Source organism: Phocoena sinus, chromosome 6, assembly GCF_008692025.1.
Source record: "Phocoena sinus isolate mPhoSin1 chromosome 6, mPhoSin1.pri, whole genome shotgun sequence".
NCBI classification, from domain to species: Eukaryota; Metazoa; Chordata; class Mammalia; order Artiodactyla; family Phocoenidae; genus Phocoena; species Phocoena sinus.
Genome location: NC_045768.1, coordinates 43,798,146 through 43,805,245, shown reverse-complemented (window position 1 = coordinate 43,805,245; position 7,100 = coordinate 43,798,146). Strand labels below are relative to the sequence as shown.

Below are 7,100 nucleotides of genomic sequence, written 5' to 3'. Positions count from 1 at the left end.
TGCTACACAAAGGTTTTACAGTAAGTGAGAAACAACCTCGTAGACCAGAAGTGCTCCAAGGCCAAAAATTCACAAGACTCTTACTTGCGGGTGCCCAAGGCAATGAAAAAGCCCACTGAGCATTCTTGGGGGAGAAATTTACCACCCATTCTTGTGCATCAAGAAAAAAGCAACCATATTTAGTTTTCTTAAAAGAATAAGCAACAATTGTTTCCATTTTTACTTCAAGTGCTAGTAGAATTTAACAATGGGTATTCTATGTATGTTTAAGTGACTTGGAAAAAAGGATTGTTTATAGATTTCACAATAATTCTTTCAGATGTTATCATTCTTAAGTTTCCATTTCATGAGAAATTACCTTTGGTTTATACTCCACTTGTATTCTTTTAATGGCACTTTGATAATAATAACAGCAGTATTTATTAAGCATCTACCGTGTAGCAGGCACAACAGTAGATACTACAGCAGACATGATACCAATGCAAAAACTCTGAAGTAACTACCTCAGGTCACAGAGTTAGGAAGCAAATACAATCAGACCCTTACCTTTTCTACTCTTCTGAGCTATCACATTGTACCTTGAATGTGTAACTGTCTCATTCTCATTTTTTTTACTATAAGGCAGTGAGTTCCTTGGGCTAAGAAATTGTGCCAGAATCATCTTTAATATCTGCCTCCACCAACCCACTCAACACTTAGCTTGAAACCCTGCACAGAGCCCTCAGTAAAACTTGGGAGGATGAGTGGATAAATAAAGCTTGGACAAGTTCCTGGAAGTATAGGTAACCTGTAAGGGAGCCACAACAGAGCCATTATGTTCCAGAAGATCCCGCAAGACAAATTCAAACGTGTGTAATTACCTGTGACTTAGAATAGCAAAATGGAGTCCAGCTGGGAAGCAATCCTAGCCTTTTATGCCAACACCAACAGCTACTACCACCTGCAGAGCCTTGCAATCACTCTGGCTTTCTCTGCATTCCCACCAGCACTTGCAGCTTACTCAGGATGGGAAAGCAGCAACCTTGGTTTCAGATCAAGCGCCGTGTCACTCGTGCAAATCCATCCATCTGCCCTGGACTCCCTTTCTGGGATCCCTTCCTGCTTCTCCCTTCCCACGTGGGGTAGGACCCTCAGATGCTCCTCTCCGCTCCCTTCCCAGGACCCTGTTTTCCCACTGGGCTCTGATGCGGGTTTGTCTTCTGAGGTCCTTGTACACACCTGCTCTTCTCTGCAATGTACTCACCATCCACCAACCCCTCTTCACCCTGTCTGGGGCTTTCTGGCCTGCTCTACGTTGACCCTGGTGATCTGTGTGGGGTTGTTTTGTTTTCTGCGTGCTTCTGTTGAGGCTACTTCGTTAAAAAAAATTTTCTCTGTATACTCTGTTCTCTTTGCTTGTTATAAAAATAAAACACGTTAATAAAAGTACAAGCAATACAGAAATTGTTGGGTGGGGGCTAGTGGTGCGATGGATAACACATCTGACTATGGATCAGAAGATGCCAGAAATTGTTCAGGGAAACAGCAAAAATCACCAATGCCTCTCTCACTCATTTTTGTTTGATACGTAGTTTTCTTTCTATACTCATGGGCACAAACATACTTTTTTTTTCCCAGAAAGTGTGATTAATCTCTGTCTTCTGCATGTTCTGTACCTACTGTTCTACAATGTGCTTCCACCTAATAACACAGCATGGGCTTCTTTTCATCTCAGTGAATATAAACCCTGCTCGTTTTTAAAAATAGCCCTAGAGTATTCAGTTTTACTGATGTCTTTTAGTTTATCAGTCCCATAGCAATGGAAATTTAGTTTTATTCTATTTTATGGGTTGTTGTTCCTTATAAAGAATTTGCTGCAATAAGTATCCCTGTAAAGGTGTCTTATCTCTTTTGTGCACATATTGCTACAGGTTACCTTTCTAGCAGTGGAATGCTGGGTCAGAGGGTCTAAGCACTGAAAGGCTTTATGAGCATTTTTGCCCTTGAATATATCACACCAAAATATCTGAGAGTACCTATTTGCTCACACTATTAAAACCACTGGCGGGACTTCTCTGGTTGTACAGTGGTTAAGAATCCGCCTGCCAATGCAGGGGGCATGGTTTCGAGCCCTGGTCCCGGAAGATCCCACATGCACGGAGCAACTAAGCCCATGCGCCACAACTACTGAGCCTGCACGCCACAACTACTGAGCCCGCGTGCCACAACTACTGAAGCCCGTGCGCCACAACTACTGAAGCCCACGCATCTAGAGCCCATGCTCCGCAACAAGAGAAGCCACCGCAATGAGAAGCCCATGTACCGCAACAAAGAATAGCCCCCGCTTGCCACAACTAGAGAAAGCCCCTGTGCAGCAGTGAAGACCCAATGCAGCCAAAAATTTTAAAAATCAATAAATTTATTAAAAAAACAACACTGGAGGTTATCAAAGTTTTTAATTGTTGAAAATTTAGGGTGAAACTTCTCTCTTTGTTGTTTTAATGTATATTAAATTATTAAAGAAGGTGAGAATTATTAAGTGTTCATTGGTTATTTATATTTCTCTTACTGACAGGGAGGCACCTGATAAATCCTTTGCCTATTGTGGTCCTTACTGATTTTTTGGAGTTCTTTATACAGAACTTTGTCATATACTGCAATTATTTTCCTGCCTTGTGCTTAGTTTTTGAATTTGTGATTTTTCCCAAATAGAAATATATTTTTATATAGTTGAATCTATCAGTTTTTGTCTGTATGCTTTTTGATTGTTGTATCATAGTAAGAAAGGACACGACACTCCTACCTTAAAAGTATGTATACATGTACACAAACATTTTCCTACAGTTTACTTTTAAAAACAGCATTATTATTCATTTTGGCATAGAAGTTTGAGGCTGGCACATGTAAATCAGTGAAGTTAGAACACACCCTCTCACCATACACAAATATAAACTCAAAATGGCTTAAAGACTTAAACATAAGACATGACACCATAAAATCCTAGAAGAGAACATAGGCAAAACATTCTGTGACATAAGTCATACCAATGTTTTCTTAGGTCAGTCCCCCAAGGCAGTAGAAATAAAAGCAAACAAATGGGGCCTAATCAGACTTACAAGCTTCTGCACAACAAAGGAAACCATAAACAAAAGACAACCTATAGAATGAGAGAAGACATTTGCAAATGATGCAAGGGCTTAATTTCCAAAATATACAAACAGCTCATACAGCTCAACAACCAAAACACAAACAACCCAATCCACAAATGGGCAGAAGACCTAAATAGACATTTCTCCAAAGAAGACATACAGATTGCCAACAAACACATGAAAGGATGCTCAACATCACTAATCATTAGAGAAATGCAAATCAAAACTACAATGAGGTATCACCTCACACCAGTCAGAATGGCCATCATTAAAAAATCTACAAACAGTAAATGCTGTAGAGGGTTTGGAGAAAAGGGAACCCTCCTACACTGTTGGTGGGAATGTAAGTTGGTGCAGCCACTGTGGAAAACAGTACGGAGGTTCCTCAGAAAACTAAAAATTGAGTTGCCATATGATCCAGCAATCTCATTCCTGGGCATATATCCAGACAAAACTGTAATTCAAAAAGATACATGCACCCCTATGTTTAGAGCAGCACTATTCACTATAGCCAAGACATAGAAATAACCTAAACGTCCATCAACAGATGAATGGATAAAGAAGATGTGGTACATATATACAATGGAATACTACTCAGCCATAAAAAAGAATGAAATAATACCATTTGCAGCAACATGGATGTACCCGAAGATTCTCATACTAAGTGAAGTAAGTCAGAAAGAGAAATTCAAATACCATATGATATCACCTATATGTGGAATCTTAAACATGACACAATGAAACTATCTGTGAAACAGAAACAGAATCACGGACATAGAGAACAGACTGGTGGTTGCCAAGGGGGAGAGGGGTCGGGGGAGGGATGGAGTGGGAGTTTGGGATTAGCAGATGCAAACTATGATATATAGGATGGATCAACAACAAGGTCATACTGTACAGCACAGAGAACTATATTCAATATCCTGTGATAAACCATAATGGAAAAGAATATAAAAAAAAGAATGTATATATATGTATAACTGAATCACTTTGCTGTACAGCAGTAACTAACACAACATTGGAAATCAACTATACTTCAATAAAAAGAAGCTCGAGGCTGGACCTTTCTATCAAATGTTACTCCTAATGTTTCAGAGAAAGCATGGCCAAGTTGGTATGTCTCCTCCTTTTCCCACCTCTTCTGACTGATATAAATGAAATAAAGTTATATAAGAGCTAGGTGTTCAGTACATTGTCTTAAGGTGTTCAATTCTGGAAGTCAACAATCTAAGCTAGTAGGAAGTAAAAGTAGCTTTATTTTACTCCCTTTAATTAATGGATCTTCCCAAACTTAATAATAATTCTGGGACTTCCCTGGTGGCGCAGTGGTTGAGAATCTGCCTGCCAATGCAGGGAACACAGGTTCAATCCCTGGTCTGGGAAGATCCCACATGCTGTGGAGCACCTAAGCCCGTGCACCACTACTACTGAGCCTGCGCTCTAGAGCCCGCAAGCCACAACTACTGAAGCCCGCACGCCACAACCACTGAAGCCCGTGCACCCTATAGCCTGTGGGCCACAACTCCTAAGCCCACGCACTGCAACTATTAAGCCCATGTGCCGCAATAGCTGAGCCCGCGTGACTAGAGCCCGAGCTCCACAACAAGAGAAGCCACCGCAATGAGAAGCCCGCCCACCGCGAGGAAGAGCAGCTCCCGCTTGCCGCAACTAGAGAAAGACCACGTGCAGCAATGAAGACCCAACGCAGCCAGAAATAAAATAAAAAATTAAATTTTAAAAATATGAGAAAACTACTTTTAAAAAAATTATTCTGCTACAACTATAAATTACCGTCCTCCCATTGCTATCATTTTCTCACTATTTGCAAAATTTTCCGGTCTCATTTAACTCTCTATCCCCAGGCCCTCCAAATTTAATGTTTGGTCTCATGCTCTCTTCACTAAGAAATGCTTGATTTTCTTTGTCTCCTTTTCTGAATAACAGGCTTTTCTCCCTGGCGACTGTTGAAATCAATTAAGCCTTGGTACACAGGGGAGAAGTCAACTTGAACATTTTCTTTTGCCTTTGGTGAGATGATTTAGTACACAGGCTCCTGAATATCCTGTGCTAACAGATCACAGTGGAGAGTCCACTGTTGGTGATCATACAGACTAACAGAAGATGCGGCCATGAGGCCAGCTGTGGCCTCCAGTAGGGACGTACATCTGTAAAGGGGACTAGCTTTCTATGTTGTGATCTTGCACTGATAATGGGAACAGTCTGAAAATGCCTTAAAAGACATTCATCATGTTGGAACTTTTTTTTTTTTTAAGCCAAAGAGCCTCTTTATTTGTATTAAATGTTAGAAATCACTCCCAGGAGAAAATGAGGTTAGGTATTATTCATGACATATTTGATCACTAACATTAGGCATAATTTAATCCTGAACATGCTATGTATTAATCTCGACTATTGATTTAGAGAACATTAGGTTGAATGTAACTAATTTAATTTGTAGGAGGAGTGCTTTCTAAATGACACTCATCATTCAAGACATGTTTAGTATTATGCTAAATCCCCAGAGATTTATAAACTAGCTTTTAACTTTCATTCCTAATATACCTTTCATCTCTCCCTTTTATGTTACTTAGTATCCAATGTGGATTCAGGTTTGTTTGAGCCTGAAGTATATATAGTTCTGAGGGGAGGGAGCTTTTTAAGGAAAATAATCTTTTCTTTTTTTTTTTTCTTCAAACTTTTACAAAAGCATATAATGATGTGAACATATTTCTAGGGACCCTTCCTGACAGAATGAAGCTTAAGTTCAGCTTCATCTTTTGCCAGTATCACAAACTGAGAAAATTCTTCACTTTTTTCCTGTTGAAGTATAGTTCAGTACAGTTGGAAAGAGCATAGCCGGGGTTCAAACACGGGCTTTCTCCATCTTCTTTGCTATTGTTAGAGTCCTAGGTACGTCTTAGTCCCAGGCAACAAGAGTAACTTGCTCAGTGGTCTTCCCACTTCCATTTTTTCATACACTCCGCCCCCCGGGTTTGCACTTTTACTTGTTAGAGGAAAGACATCCTGTACCCAGCTAAGAAAGTCTTTAAAGTTCTTCAGGTGACAACAGGTACGTAGTTAATTTGAATGTGAAAACTCAGCATACAGAAATACAAGGAAAACATCATCCTTTCATACCACATTATCATTATGGCGTAAGGTTGCTTGTGGGTAAAACGGAATAAGCCTAACACTTGACTAGTTAATATGCAGAGTTAAAACAGGGAATTGATTTTATAAGCTGGTTGCCTGTAGGCTGTGAAAATAATGGAAGACTGCAGATAAGGAAGTTACATGAAGTGACTATCTGATTATGTGGAAAAAATGTTAGGGCATCTTATTCACATAGGAAACTGTCTGTCATTAGGGGTTAGTTTTAGAAAAGATAGCTTAAACGAGGCCACTAAACATCGCTTAGCCTAGGAAGAAAAAATATAAGAGCGCATAAGTGTTTCTTATAATGTCCTTATCAGAAATATTCAGGCTAAAATTCTCTATCATTTTTCCATTTCCCTTATGAAATGGCTTTGCTGAGACCTGAATTACGGTAAAAATAACTCTGCGGTTGGTTTGGAAAACAGAAATAGGTCATCATCAATTTTCTGACCTTTGGCTATTTTTAAGTTTATAGGATTAGTATAATAAAGTATTAAAAGAAAAAAAAAGCTCAGATCTCCCTTAATATGAAAGACTGGCCTGTTAAATCCTTCACTATCTACATATTTCTGATATCTTTGGCACTTCTGAATATCAAAGGAAGTCAAGCCTTAATTATGCCGGTGCTTTGAACGATATTTGGACACAATTATTCAAGAAAATAGCTTGGGAGGGAAGACTAATTTAACATCTTTTGATAGTGAGCTTCAGAAATTTTCCATAAGCAAAATCACACTGTGGGCAAATAACCTGGCAGCAGTGTTTGGTGATCATCAAATGAATAAAACAGGCAAATGGTGTAAACATCCTTCAGGC

The 7,100-nt window shown here is 39.4% G+C and overlaps 1 protein-coding gene across 1 annotated transcript in view; it reads right to left on the bottom strand.

Moving 5' to 3' along the window:
• Positions 1-7,100, bottom strand: part of PRUNE2 (prune homolog 2 with BCH domain) — a 272,571-nt gene that overhangs the window by 37,787 nt on the left and 227,684 nt on the right. The gene's annotated exons all lie outside the window — the stretch shown is intronic.